Source organism: Triturus cristatus, chromosome 4_1 (genome assembly GCF_964204655.1).
Source record: "Triturus cristatus chromosome 4_1, aTriCri1.1, whole genome shotgun sequence".
NCBI lineage: Eukaryota > Metazoa > Chordata > Amphibia > Caudata > Salamandridae > Triturus > Triturus cristatus.
The window spans coordinates 372,599,352-372,619,475 of NC_140585.1; the positions used below are offsets into that span (position 1 = coordinate 372,599,352).

The 20,124-nt window shown below is 43.9% G+C and overlaps 1 long non-coding RNA gene across 1 annotated transcript in view; it reads right to left on the minus strand.

Moving 5' to 3' along the window:
- Window positions 1–17,967: 17,967 nt before the first annotated feature.
- LOC146854968 (uncharacterized) overlaps window positions 17,968–20,124 on the minus strand; it is a 187,504-nt gene continuing 185,347 nt past the window's right edge. Inside the window, exon 3 of the long non-coding RNA XR_014981260.1 lies at window positions 17,968–18,104. This is a non-coding gene — a long non-coding RNA (uncharacterized LOC146854968). The remainder of the gene's footprint in view (window positions 18,105–20,124) is intronic.

Below are 20,124 nucleotides of genomic sequence, written 5' to 3' on the forward strand. Positions count from 1 at the left end.
AATTCCTAGGATTTTTAATACTCTTCCAGTGCCACTCTTTATCTTCCTTTATCAAAACGCAAAGCCACAAAATCTGCGATTCTTCAAACCCTTCAAAGTTCCCTCTTTTCCTTCCGATCTCTAGCGAGAATTGTGGGTCTTCTCTCTTCCCCCATATAGGCAATTTTTCGAGGCCCCCACCACTATTTGGCCCTTCAAAGACTAAAGATTAGCGATTTATGCAGATGTCTTGCCTATTCCGATGTTATAGCTCTAGATCCAGAATCCCATTTAGAATGTCAGTGGTGGATAGACCATTTAGAGGCCTGGAACGGCAGGACTATCTTTGCATCAGTCCCCGATCTTGTATTAGAAACCGATGCAAGCCGGACAGGCTGGGGCACCCACTGTTGGCCAATCTCGACTGGGGCACATGGTCTCTAGAGGAGTCCAGGTTGCATAGCAACTGTTTAGAGATGCTTGCAGGCTCCTTTGCAAGCAAAGGCCTAGCAAAAAACAGAGTGCAGAGTTCCATCATTCTGCACATGGACAACATTACTGTGGTCCAATACATCAATCATCTGGACAACACCCAATACAAGTCTTTTGCAGAACTGCCAAAGAGCTTTTTAGAATTCTGTCTTCTCAACAAATCCTCGATTCATGCAGAAAACGTGCCTGGCGACCTCAATACCATAGCAGACCTCCTTCTCCACAATTCAAGAGATTGGAGACTTCATCCTTCGGTATTCAGGTCACGTATGCGCAAATGGAGTCCCTTACACATAGATTTATTCACCATCAGATTCAATTTCCAACTACCAAGTTTGTACAGTTGGTGTCCAGATCCCATAGCTTTAGGGACAGATGCCTTTTTACAGGATTGGGCCCTCTCTACCAACTACGCCTTTCCTGATGATCAACAGGGTTTTATCTCAGGCAAGATGTGAGTTGGCAACCCTAGTACTGGTAGTTCCATTCTGTCAATCTCAAGTGTGGTTCCCTCCTCTTCTAGAACTTTTAACAGTCTGTTCAGTCCTCCTCCCGTCATTTCCCAACCTCCTTCTGGATCTACTGGGACGGCCTCACAACCTAGTGTTACACAACTCCCCCACTATTTCAGATTGGAAAATACAGAATATCTCAGTCTTGCTCTTTCATTTTGCCAGAAGCTTCAGAATACATTTAAAAGTCCTAGGCCTCCCCACCTTCTTTTCTGTTTTTTTCCCTTCTTTACTCTGTTCCTACTTTCTCTCTTCTCTATATTTCGGGTTCCTTGGGCGACAGGCACTATGCTGGGGGGGGGGGTAGGCCGTAGCCTCCGCATTGGTGTAGGGTGGGGGGGTAATACTCTGTTCTCAATTAGTTCTATGGGCCTTTCTTCTTTTATGTCTCTGTGCTCTACTTTCTTCGATTCGGGGTCCGGGTGTGGGGTGGATCGAGTGGGGGCGGCTCTGGAGGGGCGCGTACTTGCTCACGTGACTATCCTGATATATCTCTGCACCGCCTCACTGATTGAGATTTTACTCCCATTGTTGTTCTTACTGATGTTGCTGCTCGCCCGTGTGGTGAAGCTATCTTGCGGACTCGAATCTACTTTGCTCTTATCCTCCATTGACTTTTTTCTCTGATAAAATTATCAAAAAACTTAAAATTAACCTTCACTTCTCCTTCCCCGGGTTTCAAAGATATCTCCAGTATGTGACTCATAACCTTTTGTTAATCCTGACCGTTGATGCACGGGGGCTGTAATGTGGGTATCAGTGCTTTACTGTATCGTGGCCGGCCTGACGGTTGTAGGCCCGTATTTGTTCTTTTAAGATGCACGAATAAAGGTTTTTAAAAAAAAAAAAAAAAAAGTCCTAGGCCGCTGGTACCACCAAGGCCTGCAAATAAGCTTAGTCTCTTTGGGCAAGATCGTGTATGGGAAAATCTATCCATCCCTTTTCAGCAGATGTAATTTACATTGTAAACTTCTTGGCAGCTGAATCTAGTGGAGGTAAGACCTAGCATATAATCGATATCTACAGATCATTCATTTCTATGAATCATCCTTACATCAATGGAAAACTGGTGGGAGTGGATCCACTAGTCTGTCGACTTTAAAAGGGAGTAACATTTTTTAATACTCCTGTACCAAAATACATTAAACTATGGGACGTGAATTTTGGTTTGAAGTTGTTTATATCTTGGCCTGAAAATGTGTATCTTTTATTGAAAATGTTGTTTGCAAAATGTACGATGCTGTTATGTCCAATTTCTATAAAACGTCTTTCTGATGTCAAAGAGCTGGATGTTACTTCTCGTCAATTTACTCCCACAGCTGTTCTTTTCAGTTCACAAATGTACAAAGTCTAATTTAACCAGTGTTTTACCCTTATTTTCCTGATCAACCAAAACGTTGTGTTGGGCAATGTCTTATGGTGTACAAGAACAGGACTATTGATCTCAGATCGTCCTCTTACTCACAACTCCTTATTTCCTTCAGAAAACCCCACAAGCCTGTTTCTTCTTCTACTCTGGCCCGCTGGGTTATGTTCCTTGCTTGCATTGATACCTCTATTTTTGATGACCATTCCTCCAGAGGTGCTATGGCCTCTAAAGCTATTTGGGCTGGTTCCCGGCTAGAGGACATTCTGAGATCAGCTGACTGGTCTAATGATATTGTATTATGCACGGTTTATTGTAAACTTGTACATACTCCATCTTCTGTTGTAACTGACTTGCTTTGAACAAGCTTAATAGTGGCCTCCGATCTTGCAAAAAACTTTCAATTTTCCTAGTAATTTATGAAGAAAGTCTTAATTTTATTAAAGAAACGGAGGCAAGTATTATCCCACTTCAACACTTTATTACCTTGCACGGGCGGCGCCTCCACTATGGCGGAGGAGTGTCGTCCCACTGCTTTGATGATTTATTAACATTTTCTTTTTCACTGTTGCCTCTGCTGGGTAGCCGAGTTGCGGTGGGGGAGAGGCCGGGCCATCCTCCTGACCTTTAGGAGGAGGAGTTGTGGGCACTACTAAGTGTGCATGATGGTTTGTGTAGTACATGTTCTGGGTTTGTCTCCTTGTTCAGCATTCTCTGGGCTTGTGGAATGTTCCTTTCACTATGTTCTATGTTGCTTCATGGTTCTGTGTTCTCTCCTTTGGCAGTTGCGTTTGGCTTCTGCTGTGGAGAGTCCGCTCTTGTGTTTCCTGTGTAACTTAATAAAGCAACCTAAGAAGAAAGCTGTTGTGGACCTCCTTCCATCTACAACAATTTTGGCGACGATTTCTTTCATCAGCCCACGCTTGGCACTACTGCTTTCAAGTCTTCATTACAAGAGCGGAACATCTCTGCACCTTCACCCTCCAAATATCGATCCTACAGTACTGCCTCTTGGCTTGGTGAATACGAACAGACGAGCTTTCCTGCGCGATCAGCTCTCCGCTTTTGTTAGTCAATCCACGGCTCGTTTTACGCGTCAAGCGCGAGGGAGAGCCAAACCTGTAAGAAACGATTCGCTCTAGAGAAGGTATGGACTGAATCTAACTGGTGTTGAAACACTCGCGACTCACCTTTGGGTCTGGTTCCGGTTGTGGGGACGATCGGCGTGGGAGTGACAGTTGGTGCGACAGGAGCTCCGCTACTCGTGAAGGTTCCCCTCCTCTGATGACATCATGGAATCTTCAACGCAGAGTGGTTCACGGCAAGAATCCTCTGACTCCTTGTCACGCTAGAAGTTTCCTGCTCTGCTCAGCTGTCGTCAAGCGTCTAGTTACGCTCCCACGTCTCTGCGTCATAGACGTGGCGGCCATCTTTGTTTAGTACTGTTTCCAGGACAACACCTTCTCTGTCAGCCACCGAGCTACGGAACTCGGTTTTCAAGCGGATTTGGCTGGCGTTTCGTTCCGAGCGGTGACACACATGTCGTGTGTCTCATCCGACCTGGTGTGGATTTACTCTGATTCAGGTACTGTCTTGCTGCCTTGCATTGTTTTCTCTCTCATCACACTTCAGTTTATTTAGCCGAACTCTCTGTTTTTGTAGAGGGCTCAGCGCGGACAGCCATGACAAATGAGAATCCCTCTATAGTTCTCCCTCCTAGTTTTTTAGCCCTTCCAGGACAACCTAGCATTTCTTGGGATGATTGGTTTCCGATGTTCGACAACTATTTGGATGCTTTAGATGCACAAGAATATTCCGCAAAACGGAAAAAAGCACTCTTACTAGGTTCTTTGGGCAAAGAAGGTCAACGCATTTTTCGCTATTTACCCCAAGCACTACAAGCTAATGGGCAACCTGTTCCTGACGAATATAAAGAGGCCATTTGTAGGCTCGAGGTAAGATATGCGAAGGAGGAGAACTTAGTCATGAATAGATACAGGCTCTACACAAAGAGCCAGAGAACAGGAGAGTCAATCGATGACTTTGTTGCCAGGTTGAGAGAGATGTCAGTGAAAAGCAAGTTTGGTGGAATGACGGATGAACTTATTAGGGATCAACTTATTGTACAGTGCAATAACAAGAAGATCCAGGAGCGTCTTTGGGCGGCGAAAAATCCTAACCCACAGACAGCAATAGATTTAGCTAAAATTGTAGAGGAGTCTCAAGGGTATATGAAGGAACTTGAAAAGAAGAGTTCTGGTGACGTCAATGAAAATTTCCTGTCAAGAATGCTCAGAACAAACTTACTCTTCTGGAGAACAAGTTGACATAGCTGCAGTGAAGAACAAGAAGCTTGTCAAAAAAGTTCCTTTCGTCAAAAATCCCACTACACAGAAGTCGCCTGTAACTCGCATGTGCAACAGGTGCGGCAGCACTGTTCATCCTTCAGACTCCAAGTTTTGCTTTGCAGCCAAACAAGAATGTTTGAAGTGTGGTCGGGTGGGTCATTATGCGAGAGTTTGTCGTAGCAAACCTCGTGCTTCTGTGACTTCTGTGGACGATAGTGCATTATTTGATGAAGAAGGCCACAAAATTCTTGTTGTTGATGGTGATTCATCTATGGTGTTGAGTGACAAACTCAAAGTCAGGCCTAAGGCACTTTTCACCATAGATGGCAAAGAAATTCACTTAATGGTGGATACAGGTTCAAGGTACACTATTATCCCACATGATCTTTTCTTGCTCAATTGGGGTACTAGGCATCTTTTACCTAAAGACATTTCCCCGGGTGGATATCAGGGCGAGACCATTGATATTTTGGGGTACTTCAATGCGTACATTGTTTTCTCTTACAGGAACATACAAGGAAAGGTTTATGTTTCTAGGTCAGGCCCGGCAATTCTGGGTTGGGTTCACCAGTATGACTTGGCAATTATTGTCAACCCCCGTGCCTCACCACAGGTGATGATAATTGAGGATAATGAGTTGGAGAAGATTTTGGGGGATGCTAGCGCTGTATTTAGGGAAAGCTTAGGTCAACTCAGAGGGTATTCTCATCGAATTGTTCTGAGGGAGCATTCCATCCCAGTGCAGCACAAGGTCAGGCGAGTCCCAATCGTTGTTAGACAAGAGGTTAAGAACATGATCGATGAGATGATGGCTTCTGGAGTAATTGAACCAGTTGAAGCCTCATCTTGGGTTTCTCCCATAGTCGTCACAAAGAAATCGGACGGCAAGCTCCGTTTTTGTGTTGATTTGAGGTCTTTGAATGATTGTGTGGTTGCGGACACCTTTCCCCTTCCCAACATATCCGAGTTGGTCACTACTCTACATGGCGCTAAAGTATTTTCTAAGTTGGATCTTAGAAGTGCTTACCACCAGATTAACTTGCATAAGGACTCTAAGCATTTAACTGCCTTCATTACACCTTTTGGCACGTTTCAATTTACTCGCTTGCCTTTTGGGCTCAATTCAGCTGCCAGTGTATTTCAAAGGATGGTCTCCGACCTTCTTCAGGGAGTAGGAAATACTGTCTACTTTCAAGACGACATTTTGATCTATGGGCAATCAGTGGAGCAACATAATGTCACTCTTAAGATAGTGTTGGACAGGCTTTTGGTGGCTGGTTTGACATTGCGCAAAGATAAATGCAAATTCTTGTCAGAGTGTGTAGACTACTTAGGGTACACCATTAGTGCAAGTGGGGTGAGTCCGAAAGAGGATCTGTGTAGGGCGATTCGCTCTGCTCCTCAACCTCAGGACAAGGATCAGTTGCGGTCCTTCATGGGGCTTATCGAATATTATGCTAAGTTTGTCAAGAATTTTTCCGACAAGACTTCATGCTTGAGGTCACTGTTGAAGAGAGGTGTTGGCTTTGTGTGGTCTACAGAGGTACAAGAATCTTTCGAAGCTATTAAAAGAGAGATTTGTGAGGCAAAAGTTCTTACCCCGTTTGACATTAAGAAGAGTTCTGTGGTGACGGTGGATGCCAGTGCCACCGGTCTAGGGGCTATGCTTTCACAAATCTCTGGTCAGGATGAGCGTACCGTTGCTTTTGCGTCACAAACTTTAACCGAGGCTGAGAAGAATTACTCAGTTATCGAAAGGGAGGCTCTGGCAGCTTCATGGGCAGTGGAACATTTTCGAACCTACCTGTGGGGCATGAAGTTCGTGCTCAAAACCGACCACAAGCCTCTCGTTAAGATTCTCTCTCCGGGGGGGACGGGTAAAGGCTCGGCTAGATTAGCTAGGCTTGCTTCCAAGCTTCAGGAATTCCAATACACTGTCCAATATATTCAGGGATGGAGAAACACACAGGCTGATTGCCTTTCAAGGTTGTCGCTAGATTGGAAGACTGCGGGAGCTCCGCCCTCAACTGAGGATGATATTGCGGTTGCTTCTATTGAAGATGCGGTGTTTGTCGGGGAAGGTGTTTTTCAGGCTGCTGATTGGGAGCGTGAAATGTCTGCTGATGTTACGTTACAAGAAGTCATTAAGCTTATCAGGCTTGGTTCTAGGAGGGAGAGTACAGTTTCAGTACGTCCTTTTCTAAAAGTTTTGGAGGATCTTTCTCTTATTACGGATAATTTAATTGTCAAAGGAGAAAGGTTTGTACCTCCTGGTGGTTTGAGAAGGAAATTGTTGGCTCTGGCCCATGAGGGCCATTTGGGCCAAACTCTCACACAACGTCGGTTGAGAAATAACTTCTGGTGGCCGGGTATGGACGCACAGGTGGTGGACTGGGTGGTGAATTGTCCTACTTGCAAGGAGGGCGAAAAGAGACTTAAGGTTGGTCCCAGCACCTCTCAAACTCACATACAAAACCCTGGTTCACCGTGGCACAGTATTTGTTTGGACTTTATTGGTCCAATGGGTGAACTTCACGAGAAAGACAGGTCTGCCATTGTGGTTGTTGATGTGTACTCAAAGTGGTTGGTGGTGGAATTCACTAACAACATTACTACTGAAAGGACAATTGGATTTTTGGGTGACATGTTTAGAGATGAGGGTCTTCCGTCCGTGCTCATCACGGACAATGGTACCCAACTCACCTCTTCGGAAATGCAGTCTTTCCTTAAGGGTTGTGGTGTTACTCATCATCGTACCTCCTTGTACAACCCTCAGGGCAATGGGATTTGTGAAAGGGCTAATAGAGTGGTGAAGGGCATTATTCAAATGGCTTCTTCTGAGGGTCTCATTGTAAGGAAAATGGTTAATGAGCTGTTATGGGCCTATCGCACTACATCCTTGGTAGAGGGTCAACAGTCACCTTTCCAACTAATGAGAGGGCGCACTCCTGGTTCCAAACTTGTTCCTGCTTGGATGAAGCGGGTGGTGTCTTTGCAAAAGAACCCCTCTTCTGTTGTTTCCTCGTCCACTCGGCGTCCTTTCCGGGTGGGTGATTTAGTTAAGGTCAAGAGTGGTAGAATTGCAAGAGAGTTGTCTAAGTTGAGGGGACCTTTTACTGTGAAGAAGGTCTTGGATCATTGTGTCATCCTAAACAATGGGGAGTGCTGGAACTTTAGACGAGTGGCTCTTTATGAAAGGGGTGTGTCTCTGGCCAGCGGGTGTGAATCTTCTTCAGCGGAAGGTAACAGTGGTTATCTTTTGGCGCCCTTGCCACACGATTCTAGCTCGGTGCCTCCTGCATCTCATGTGGTTGGTGGGTGGGGAGATTCAAGCTCTTCTGGTGTTCACTCTGCTCCAGATTCTATTCCTCTTCCTTTGCCTTTGCCACAGGGTCGGGTTCAAAGGTTTAGAAGAGCTCCAGCATATTTGCAAGATTTTGTGTGTTGAGGTGATTTTTTTTTCTCTTTTCTTTTCATTAGAAAGAAAGAAGATGTGTAGTACATGTTCTGGGTTTGTCTCCTTGTTCAGCATTCTCTGGGCTTGTGGAATGTTCCTTTCACTATGTTCTATGTTGCTTCATGGTTCTGTGTTCTCTCCTTTGGCAGTTGCGTTTGGCTTCTGCTGTGGAGAGTCCGCTCTTGTGTTTCCTGTGTAACTTAATAAAGCAACCTAAGAAGAAAGCTGTTGTGGACCTCCTTCCATCTACAACAGTTTGGCTGGACGTTTTAGCCCGGCCAAACTATCATGGGCACTCAGCATTTCTCCACACGGCTGTACACAGCCGAGTGGAGAAAAGTCACAGGCTCCCAGGCACTGTCTGAGCGACGCAGCAGGCCACTCATACCAATACCAGCGCTGCTCTCATGCTGGGAATGCTATTCCCAGCATGAGATTGGCATCTGGGAGCCTGAGCAGTCTGCGCCAGTCGGGGATCGGGAGAGGTGGAAGACACAGCATCAGGTAAGTTGCAATTTATTTATTTTTTATAATTTTTTTAATGTATTAATGTCCCCACCCCTTGTTGCCCTACCACTTCACATCGAGGTCAGCTGTCACTGTTACCTCGGTCTCACCTTCCCAACCCCCCTCTCCCGCCCACCCCGATATTTGCTCCAGCGTTACCATTTTAATCTTAAGGACGTTCCAGTTGATCCTGGGTCTTCACCCTCCACTATTCCTATTGTGGGCCTTCCTAAAGTGCTCTTCTCTGTTGTTCCAGTTTCCTCTGTGGGACTCGGTTTCAAAGATTTTTGCAAGGAGGTTTTTACATATACTTTGGCCTGTTTCATCGTTTTATTTATTTTCCGTTTATTTGTGGATCATCATTAGCTTCTCGTACTTGAAAAGAGGGCTATTCGCAGTCAAGTGAAGTAATATATGTGTTTCTGTAATCCCATTGGTTGGAAGTCGTTCTGTATTTGTGTCCCATTGGCTAGTCTTCACTATGCCTTATGGGATTTGTAGTTTTGTTTGAGTTCTTGGCTGCTACTGTGAATAAAATGCAAGATTAGAAAAGCATAATACTTGCCTTTGTGTCTTTATTAAAATTAACACTTTCCTTCATGAAATGACTAGAAAATCTACATTGTGCAATCCGGGGGTCGCACCCTATTAACCATTCCCACCTAATGATCGGTCGTTCCATCTTGTTAGTATAACCTGGTGCTCACTGCTGCCTTCATCATTGTAGCCAGGGAGGATAGCATGAGCAATATGATGAGCCCATTTCAATAGGAGACTAAGTGCACGATGTTTCATGGAGCAGCTGGCCACAAGATGGCATGGTGTCCTATGAGATTTTGGAACGCATTTCCTCTTTAAACATAAAATTAAGATGAAAAAAATGCTTATCGCCAGATAATCATACTGACACAGCTCTCCAAAGGTAACCTGCCTCTGCGCGCACTGTTCCCCTTCTACAATGACCAGCCATTTACTATAGAGACACGACGCCGTTGCCAGAAATTAATAATCTGTTCTAGTGCCTATGGTGGAATAAAATCTGACAATGTGGGGAATACAGTAATAAAGGCTGCATTTACCAGATCGACTGTAATTAAACTATTGTGAAAATTGGAAAATAAAATAGCCAGTCTTGTTTTAGCATTTTAATGTATGAAATACTGCCTAGCCAACCCTCGTTCTGGTCTTAAAAAACATGGGTTGGGTAAAATCAGAGCAAAAAAAAACCGGTTAGTGTATGCAGCTGCAGTGCAGATTGATAACGTAATTAATATGATCCCCGCTACCCTGCAGACGGGCGACATGCTCTGCATCTCGGCGACGCCTTACATCCCTGGCAGACAAACTGTTAAGGCCTTGCAGGGTCCCCGGCAGACTCCGGCTGAGGCAGAATGCACAGGCCCGCGCCTGTTCTTCTTAATTAATCATAGGCTGCTTCACAATTTAAATATGGAAATGGAAGGCCTTCCGCAATTATTAATGAGCCTGCAGGCAGTCCCGTGGCGTTTACAGACAGGCTGTGTCCGCCCGCAGAAAGCAGCGTGGCATCGCCTTTTCTGATGTGTGTGAAATTATCTGCATACAAACCCCTCCTTCATCTGTGCGGAGAATTACATAAACAGAAAAAATGGGGCTTTTGTTCGCCAGGCAGCGCGCACATGACTGTTGTGACTGTAACCCTCCATGTTGTTTACACACAGCAGAGCTGATAGATGTAATATTACATATTGTTTTTTGCAGTCGTTGCCTGGTGGCGGTGCGGCCGGTGGGAACCCGCGTGCGGCGCTGGCGGCTGTCGCCGCCCGCCGCTTTTCTCGTCCTTTATCTGCTGGCTTTGCCCTTGAACGCGATGCCGAGGGGACTGGTGCGGTGCCAGGTTCTCACCCGATAAGACGCGCGGCCGGGGCCGGGCACAACATGGCCGCCGCGCACTCTGCGCTCCCAGGAGGGGGAGGGGCTCTGCGGCCGAGGCGCTGCTCCAGGAGAGCTGGACAGGTGACAGCCTTTTGGCTCGGGCGAGCACGGCCTCCATTTTCCGCTGCCAATATATTTTTTTTCTTTCTGCTTTGCAGGCAGCCTGGCAACGCCTGTGAAGGAGCCATGGCGTATTAGCCGGAGAGTGCCCTCCCCTGTCGATTTTCACTGTCTAAGAAGGGGAGCGAAGCACGTTGAAAATGTGCAGTCTATTTTAGGATACATAAACTACTTGCGCGTTCAGTGCATTGTGGGAAGATTAATAATAAAAAAAGATCTGCCATACACAAGTCTTTACTCATTGCACGATGTATTAATGTAAGTCGCTCACGACCCCTGATCATTCTAATAGGGGCCTTCTGGCATTAAAATGCTGGTCACACTGAAACTTTCAAGTGCCGTACGATAGATTCAGTACATTAAATGGCAGAGGGACACAGCATAACATATGAACTTTATTAACGAAAAAGAAGGCCGGAAACTTCAAATGAAGGTTGCTTGAGTCGCATGTTTAATGAAACAGTTTTCTGAGGTGCCAAGGATCGGAATGTGCCTTGCTGAAAATTAGCAATACACATTTTATAGGCTAAAGGCATGCCTTGTTGAATTTCAGAGGTCTCGCATTTTTCCTGAAGAGAAGCCTCTGTCTGCAGGCACGAGAGATGAGACCCCGGGTCGGTTCTAAGAGTGCCACCCTCCATGTGATGCATTTGATTGCCTCGAAGCGCTTTGGGGAATGCCATATAAGCTCCATCTTTGAAAAAGAACTTGGCCAACAGCTAGGGAAGGGGAGGCGGAGAGACAGCTAGATTGTGATGTGGTGAGTGCTATTGAAAAATGGCAGGCGAATGGTGTTTACTTTTGAAAAGATGGCCCTGTGCCAGGCTGGCGCTGTTTTTCAGGTTAACAGAGGTTGAAGGCAGAGCCAGACTGAGGCGTGGCTATGTGCTGTCAAGGAAAAGGGCTTTGCAAATTGCTGTTCTCAGCTATTTTCTTTAAAGGCAGCGCTTCCTCTCGAGGCCATTACACTGAGGCAGAATATTTAACCTTCCACTCTCCTGCAGGATAGCAAATGCAGCATAAGAAATGTGTTTATACCAAGTAAAGGAACACTGAAGTTTTCCCAGCTTGGCCTACAGCAGTGAAATTCATGACATAGAGTGATATAGTGCATGACTTGGATTGTGTGAGCGTGCGCGCGCGCGTTTGTGTGTATTATAACACTTGTTTAGCAAAGGAGCGTTAAGTCATGCACATACGTAGACATTTCTATCAGAACGTGCTCATGCGGATTATAGGATTAAGGGCAAATGTGTGGCCAGATGTTCCTTCAGTGGACACCATACATTTTTATATAGTCGCGGCCGTGTTTTTCCTTTTGCTTTTCTCTTGATACCTTTTTTTATATTGTTTTCTCTGTCTATACATTGGGAAAGCTATTCAAAGGTGCCTGTTTTAAAGACCACGTGAAAAGGAGGTTTATGCACATAGTTGGTCTTTCGCGTGAAGGCTGTTTTACGCCATGTCTCCTCTAATGCAGAACCGTCTCCACACTGAACATTTCATTCCGTGGCAGTCAGTGCCGAACCAACTGGCTCTTATAACATTGCGAAATTGTGCTCGTGCGCTAGGCGTTTGTCTTTAAAGGTGTCTTTGGTAGGCGGTGTAGCATGGGCACCAGATGTCTTAAACGTTATTAAGGTGTTAGTTAGAAAATTAGACTAAAATGGAGTATTGCCTTATATACAGCTCACTCCCATACATTTAGTGTCTGTGTACCATATATATATAGTTATGTGCATGTTTAGTCAGGTACAGCATAGTGTGTTTGGTATTTATGTTGCGTGCACACACATATACGCACTCTCACAACACGAGTACGTGCACGCTTTGAAATGCATGCTGATATGCTTACGAAGTACATACCTATACATTGCATACAAATATATGCGTACAGACGTATTTCATGTGCCTATTTATATGTATGCGCGTGTGCGTATGAATATGTATACCTATATATAATGCAATTAATGGTAGCGCCTGCAGCAACACACGCACGCGAGCACGCATTTTCAAAAACGTCGGTGTGCACATATATAATATACACATATTTCTCTGAACTTAATATATACGTGTTTGTGCTCCGTGCCCTCGGTGATATAGCTAAAACAAACTTGATAGCATGCGTGCTCGTCGCCAACGGCTATCCAACACACGTGAGCTAGCACGTGTTCTACATGCCAGGCTCTCTCGCCCGTCTGGTGACACCATAATAGTAAGCCTGGTTGAAATATAATTATTATTTTCTTGAATGCTAGACTAGGTGACACCTTGCTGTTGTATGCTACACAAATACACTGCAAGATGTGTGTCTGAAATATGTGAAAGAGGGACCATATGCTGCCGCGGCAGTCTCTGAACACGCGGGCGCGGTATATGGGTGCCAACAATGTAACCTTTTCCGGACCTAACGTCCGGGTAAGAAAAGACGCTCCACATCTGCACGTTGTAGAAGTGAATGAAATCACCCCCTTTTAACGCACATTGCATGTTAATTCCAGCCGTGCCCAGCTAGTCAGGCGGATCTTGGGGCCTTGGGCGTGTACCATCGCAGGCTGCTGCCGTCTCTAGTCCGACGGAGTCAAGTGCGCTTCAGTTCCAACCCGGCAATGCGCCTCCGGTTCCACGGGCGCTCACTCAGGGCGCTGTCTGCCGCGGTGGGGAGGAGTCCCAACCCCTCCCCGGGCCGGGATGGACTCATGATTATACAATCCGTTGCATCAGAATGTGGCGCGGCTGGCATAATGAGTCAGTTAGTCACACTTGGGACACAGTACTGGGACAAAACAGTGCGAGGACCGTGTGTCCGACTCTGAAAGGCGAGGCCTCGAAAGCCGAGCCCGCCAGACGCGGCGCTTCTCAGCGAGGCGCTAGAGTCGCTAGACACAGAATTCCTCGCTCGACCTGCGCTCGCGTACGCCCATTGTTTATTGTCCCACGGTATCATCCAGAGTTGTGTGTTTTTTTGTCCTGAGAGATTTGTACCTGGAATTCTTGGCAGCCTATAATTTAGGCGAGCGCACAGTTTAGTTTGAAAATATAAAACGCTAGGCACTTCCGCGCACCGGGATCATCTATCGGTGCATCATTGGCTAAGTGGGGTGCAGTAATGAGAAGTTACCTATTAATATTCATTGAAGCAAAATGTGAGTTTGCACCTTTGGACTATGCATGCGATTTTAAAATCGTGAGCATCTATAGTATACAAAAAAATAAATATATAGACAAACAAAGAAAAAGAGAGACGCACACCTATACATTATCTCTCGCTCTTACATGTATATCTATTTTTCCGGAATATTATCGTTTTTTGTGTGTTAAAAAGAAAGTTTTAAGGAGACAACTGCGCACTCAAAAATACAATGTAAAAAATAAATAAACCAAGACTGTTCTTGCAAAGCGTTAAACAATGGTTCAAGTCTTTGCATTCGTGTTCTAGAAAACGTTCTGTAAACAGTATTCAGTCTGACCTCTCATAAACACCTCTTGTATTGCATTACCCGGGGCTGGTGAGCATGCCGTGCAAATACACGTGTGGTGTGTCCATGTGACTATCACAACAAGTTACAATACAACGAGGATGCACAATAGCGCCTTCATATTCCTGCTATAAAATAAAACAAGTGCCGGCTTGTGCTGCCCGAGCGGTTGCTGGAACGTGGCGAACTACTGTCGGTGCCGGAGCCATTGAAGGGAGCAGGCTCTATTCTATTATGTAGGAAAGTCGTATAATGTACGATTATATCATTATAGCGCCAAAAACGAGCGCTTCACAGGTTCCATGCATGCTGTCTGTTTAAATATAGTGCTACCAGTTATTGTTTTATTCTTAAACCCAGGCTTTTGCACTGCTACCTTAAATACACACACATTTACTGGCGTAACACTGTCTCACAGTGCGGCATGCTACATGTACACCTGGGTGTGTATGGATGTGTTTGTATGTGTCTGCATGTGTGTGTATGCATATGCTGGAGATATCTTTTCACTGACTGTTACGTTTACTATGACTGCTGACTACGACATAATATATTCTCGAAAGTACTATAATTTACTAATTAAGGTGCTTTAAAACATATGAAAGCACTGCATAAGTCACAAAAAGAATATATATTTCACCATATCCAACCCAAAAAATGCTTTGCGTCAAGTCGGGTGATGTGCTGATGAATCTTCAGTCTGTTTTGCAAATCATTTATTTTTTGAAGTGCATAAAAGTTAGCGGGTAACTAGTGGAGTAAGTAGATAAACGTGGAATGATACTGTTCTAATAACATAATCTCCCCCTGCTTTTAGGGGTGTTTATTGGTAAGGTGAATGTGTATTCTAATTTAAAAATATGACACCCACTGAATATGCGTCAACTGGATCTGCAAACTTCCAAATTATTGACGCATTTTCATCATATGTACTTTCTTTTTTTTTTCTTGAAAACAACTGGATCAGTTTCTACACGATTTAAGTGGGCACGTGGTCCAAGTAGGTTGCATGTGCAATTCATATTTGGTGAAATTTGATGCAGATGCTGTTGAGCAATTTGTGCTGGAAGGTCTTTAAGATTTTAAAAATGCTTTAAAACCATTTTAAACTTTTACAGTTTTGAGCAAACCCTTAAAGAACTTGACTTGTGTATGCTTACGCATATGTCAGAAGGCTGTTCGAAATCTGGTGATTGTCAAAAATAGTAAAGTAACAGTTGAAACAGGGGGTTTACATTCCCTTATGTTTGGCTATTATTATCGCTGACACACCATAGGTTAGATAATGCATTATTCACAGACATTGCTTCACCCACCCTGACTATTTCAATAGTTCACGAGAACAGCATTATTGCTGGGATTTATCGAAAATCTTTATGAGTAAGAAGTAAATAAATCTTTATTTGCAGATGTATAAAAATCGTTGCAAGAAAAGTACAAGTCAGTCCTGTGTGTGTTCCTGTCAAGCTGCAGGAAGGTGTACAAACCCTCCAATGGTTCTAGAGACATTTGACATGTGCGTCCCATCGGTTGAAAGCATTCATTATTGGAAATTACATAACATCTTAGAAATTATGAAACATAATTCACACTGGTATGGCATAAATTCTGTGAAATATGGGCGTTTGGAAATATTGCTGTTTGTGCAATACCAAGAGCTAAACGTCCATTTTTTTGGTAAATGTGACCAGAATCTCGACATGACAATATGGACTTTATTACACATGTTGCATGCAATGGTTTTTTGGGCTGTATGTTAATTTTGGGGTTGCTTTCTTGAAAAGGTGTATTTTATTTTTAAAGAAGAATGTTTATTGAAAAAAGTAAGAGTAATATTGGACTATTTTATCGGTTGTTCGCTGTAAGCAGCAGAGAACAATACTTAATTATGTAGTTAAGAATGTAGAAGTTTTGAAAAAACACCTTTTGCATTGCTAAAAATATATAGGCTGCAGAAGAGAGAACGTGCACTAACTAAAATTAAGGTGTTTAAGTTTTGTTTACATTTCGTGAATAGATTATTTAGAATATAATGGACAGTGGTCATGGCCAGCGGAATAATGTAATTCAGTGGCTGCAGTGTTACCAAACTTGTCAGTGTTACCAAACGTGTCACATAATTTGCCACATTATTTGCAGACTGCAATAAAAATGTTGTTTTGAGCTCAAATGCACCAAAATATTACTGCTTGAGAATGTGTGAATAATTTGTATTTTTTGCTGCCAAATTTAGATACCAGTGCCTTATAATTTGGTTCTCCATTTTCACATAAACCTATTGGTCCTAACAATGGTAGAAGTCTGCAGAGTGGTTAAGGGCCTGTGAAATACTTTTCATATTACACTGTAAAATGTGGGTTTTATACCACTGCATTGTGTGCAAATAAAATAAAATAAAACCACAATCATTTAACATATAATAATAACATATGAGTATAATGTAATATGCTATTTATAGCTACTGGTGAGTGTGGAGAGGGGCCATGACTCACAAAAGGCGGGTTAATGATGCTCCCCCCCTTTCGCAACAAAAGTAATACATTTTATTTTCTCATGTCTATTTCCCTGTACCACGTAATAAATGTGTAAATGTGTTTTTATTAGTACAGTTGCAATTAATACTATCTATTATTGGTCCACATTTACTTTCACAGATATTAAATCTATATAGATGTATATAAGAAACAAATCTCTATATATGTGTGTACACAGACACACACACAGACACACATATATAATAATAATCCACATTTGTAAAGCGCGAACAATCACACGTAAGGGTCTCTAGGCGCTGGGGGTCGTCGGGAAGATTAAGCAAGCTATTGCCCAGAGTCACATGGTGCTGGGCTAATCTGCCGCCGGCGCCGGGGATTGAACCGTGATCCCCAGATTCCGGAGTCAGTCGCTCTGGCCGCGGCAATAAGGGAAAACAATGTTATAGTGAGTAATATATGGTACATTGGACTTGAATAAGGGAGCCACCATGCTGAAACCACTACTTTGACAACAGCAAAAAACAAAGAAAAGGGTTATCAAGAGAACTACATGGCGGTTTGTGTGAGGTATTGTATATGTTGTGTGTGTTGGTAATCATAACTGGCAAATTTCATTGGTTTTGCACATTTGAGGTAGAACCATAACACACTTTTTAACTGTATTTATTTTCTAAAAATAAATGAAAAAACATATTGTGGTCTATTAGCACATGTATTTAGAGCAACTGCACTAATAAACGCACATTCACAAATTTATTCCTGTGGTACTGTGGCACTGCAGTACTGCGAAATCGACATGAGAAAATAAAAATTTACTGATTCACAGATTGCATGTTACAATGCATTTTCATATATTTCTTCATTTACTTTATTGCACATACATCAGTGGTTTCAAAACCCATATTTCACAGAATATATGTCATACCAGTGTACAGTGTGTCAGAGTGTAAGAAGGATATTTATGACTTTAAAAACTTCAATTGATGGGATAATATGGTTAAAATCCCAACCAAAATAATTGAAAGTTGTCAGCTATGGTAATAGTACACACGTCAGCCATAACTTCCCCAAGCACTGATAATTATGTCATACATGATTTTATAGACTAAGGGATATCCACAGCGGGTTCTCCACCTCCTCAAGGACAACACAAGACCATGCTTTGATTTAAATAACAGAAGGTTACATTTATTACAGTTGTGATTAAAATCAAAGCATTATACTCATAAATCAAAATTCAATATGCAATATTTACAAGGAACCACATGACACAGAAATAGCAGTTTTATTCTGTCCCAGCAACACCCGGGAAAACCTCCTGGGTGCCTGGATTTTGAGAAAAATCAAAGGAGTCTACCCAACCGGTTCCAACTCCACGACTCAAACAGGGCTATTGGTCCATGCCCCTTGATGTATGCCCTTGCTGACACCACACCTGGAAAAACAAAATAGAATGAAAATACTGATTGCCTCCATCAGCATTACTAAGCAATCTGTTCTTAAGGAAACCTTTTCATTTTAAATGTCCTTCTCAATTACTTACTCCGATTTTCTGCTAAATTAAATCTAAAAACCATCAAGTAATCACTTCTCTTAAGCTAAATTTGAGAGATAGAAGGGTGGGTAACACAAATTCCTTCTTAGTTTGTGATGCATCTGTCAGGACTCTTGTCGGAGGAAAAGGTGGAGTTCAAGGCCTCTCCACCTGCCTTTATCTACCCACAAACGTCTCCCAACAGGATGCATGCCACCATTTTTCATGAATGATTTCAGCTTTCCCTCTCTTCTAGGTGCCAGAAGTGAACCACTGTTAGAGGGGGGGCATATGCTTGAGAACCTTCCAGGCCTACCTAGAAGTCAAGGCCAAATGGTTCATTGGGTGGTTTGCAATGCCCCTCCCCCCAGTCTATTGTTGCTGCTCCTTTAAAACGGGGCACTGGGTTTCAAAGATAACATCACTGTTTATGACATCATTGATGATAACTTAGCACATCCAGTGGTAGCCAGCATGTCTCATGGGTGGCGGGGCGGGTGTGTGGCGGGATTGTGGGGGAGAGTCGTGTCGTGGGGGGCGAATATAAAAAAAAAGAAACTTACCTTGCTCCTTGAGGAACAGGAAGCACAGCAGCCTCCACTGACCAATTGCAATACTGCGAAGCAGCGTTGTTATTGGTAAGCACACAGGTTTCCCTGACCAATCATAACGCTGCAATGCAGCAATGTGATTGGCTTTGAGTGTCCTGGTTCGACGCTCAACCAGGGCATGGGGGCTTGGGCATGTTGTCCAAGCAGTCTGTAATGCAGCCTGAATGGAGAACGAGAAACATGTGCATGACTGGTTTGGGCTGCCCGAGATTGCCGACCAATCAGTCATTGCGCACTTAGGAGTGGAAAAACCACTCCTCCCCTGCTCTGAGAGAGCAGCACCGCCCACCCACAAAGCAGCACGAAGCATAAAACGATAATAATGCAAAGTTATAATTTTACGTTTCTACTATGTACGCATTGCTTAAAAGTAGTGGGGCAATGCTCCTCCACCACTGAAAGTCACCATCCAGAACAACCAACCCAAAACTGAGCAACTTCCACTACCACAGGATTAGGGCCTCCAACCTGAACAATTTGGGAACCATCAAAACGTGTGTCAGCATCTAAGCCAGCATGTGAAGTCTAGCAATAGAAAAAATGAGGTCAAAGAAGCTAACCTTACACTGAACAGTAGGAATCAGCAGAGCATTGAGGACAGCTGTTCTTGACAATCATCATAGCTTCCACTGTACTGCAAACCAATAGCCAGTCCAGCAAGGACCTCTTACCGATGGCAACTGAATATAACATTGAAACATTAAGCCAGGAATCAACATCTCCCAGCTCAGCAGCCAACCTAGCTAATCAACATAACATGGGGATAGAATGTAGCCTTACAGCTAGAGCTACCGACTTTGGAGCTGGGGAACAGGGTTCGAGCTTCGCGTCGGCTCAGTACTCTGTGATTCTGGGCAAATCACTTAGTCTCCCAGCGCCTACCTAATATGAATGTGTCCTTGTGTAACGTAACTGGTGCTCATGTAAAGTGCTCCAATACCTTTGGGTCGAGTTTGCACTATATAAATCTGCAAAAAACATAACCTTCCCAGCACTTAGGGCCAATAGCCAGACCAACACAGGCGTTCTGGTTCTGATGGTCCTAATCCACTCAACCATCCCAGCTAAAATAGAAAGCAGATACCAACGCTGGCATGATCAGCCCAGCAAAGGAGTACACCAATGAAGCCATAAGAACTAGTCCAGTAGCATGAGTGGATCAGCATCAATGGCCAGCACCGTGGGCCAACAACCAGGCTAACAAACAAAACCAATGAGGGCTGCAGTAGGATTCTTGTGCATAAAGTATAAACTGTGCCTGATTCTTTCTATCTATGAATTCGGTAGCCTGCCCCATCCCATCTTCCCAC